The sequence below is a fragment of the Vigna radiata genome, unplaced genomic scaffold, assembly GCF_000741045.1.
Source record: "Vigna radiata var. radiata cultivar VC1973A unplaced genomic scaffold, Vradiata_ver6 scaffold_160, whole genome shotgun sequence".
Taxonomy (NCBI): domain Eukaryota; kingdom Viridiplantae; phylum Streptophyta; class Magnoliopsida; order Fabales; family Fabaceae; genus Vigna; species Vigna radiata.
The window spans coordinates 305,373-306,865 of NW_014542361.1; positions in this window are offsets into that span (position 1 = coordinate 305,373).

Below are 1,493 nucleotides of genomic sequence, written 5' to 3' on the forward strand. Positions count from 1 at the left end.
CCAATGCATGGAAGTGGGCTGAAATGTTCATTGAACACCACGGTACAAACAATACAACTGAAATATGAACTTTATTAATGTAATTGCTTATTAAGATTATGTGTGTCTTTGCAGGTCTAGTAACTGATGGCAAAATAGAGAACATCAATTCACTAAAAGAAGCAAAGGGAATGGACATACTTCCGGTTGTTGCTTGCTTAATAAAGGAATGCAATCCTACAGGTCTGGGGGACATGCAGTTGACTGTAAAGGTATTGTTTTTGTAAATGAATGAATCGTTTTTCTGAAAAAGTAGCTAATCATTCATTGAATGTGAGCAGGATCCATCATGTACAATGAAGGCTTCAGTGCACCATAAAGTTCTTGAAGATCCTGAGTTTGGAGATAACCTTCGAGTTGGATCTGTCATGATACTGAACCTTGTAAACCAATGATGCAGTGCTTCATTTTAAATTTGTCATTTAATTACANATCATGTGCTTTGTTATACTAGTTATATATTTAACTATTATTTAATTTTATCTTTGTTCAAATAGGTTAAATCCTTTTGTGCATTTAGGCCGAACCACTACCTCAATATCGTTCACCGCAATCTAGTCAAGGTCTTTCCCCCTGAAATTAGTCCTCCATCAGCTGAACTGGTGAAGGAAACTCCAAAACCGGTCATTCGACTTCCAATGTGGGCTGAGAACAATGACAAAGTGGATGCCATCCTCCGTAAATTTGTTCGACCAAGTGACCAACCATCAACATCTACCAGTGAACCTGCAACATCATCCAATGACCACCCAACTGACCAACCACCAACATCAACCAATGAACCACCAACATCATCCAATGAACCACCAAATGACCAACCATCAACTTCAGGGAATCAACCTCAGTAGTTAAAATAACATATGCTTTTAATTCTATTATCTTATGTAGGTTAAATTATGTCTTTACTGGATTACTGTAATAGTATGTTATGACCTCTAAAATTCGTGCTTGGATGACTGTAATTTTATTAAAGTAGAGTACTTCAGTGTTGTTATTGTGGACGTTTTAATATTTTGAACATGTCATCTAATGATCTCAGTGTAATCATTCTATGTACCTTAATGGAATTATTTGTNGTTGTTTTCTAAAGTAAACAAGACCTCAAATCCCCTTTGGTCCTTCTCTTTATCCCTAGTGGTTCATTACTTCCAAAATGATGTCCAAAACAACAAACACGCTCATGTAAAGGAAATTTGACACTTCCACAAAATTTGCAAGTGAAAATAAGTCAACTTTTAAAAAAAAAACACCCAAAATGAGTTGTGGTCCCCCACTTAACCACTGGTGGTCCCTTCAGTGCAACAGGATGTCCAAAATCCACTTATGCTTCGCGTAATCGATTACAGGTATTCTGTAAACGATTACAGGACTGGTTTTTACTACAGAATGCATAGACCTTGTGCAACCTCCATGTAATGACCAAGGGTGGACCCCTTTATACATCATGGGGTTTC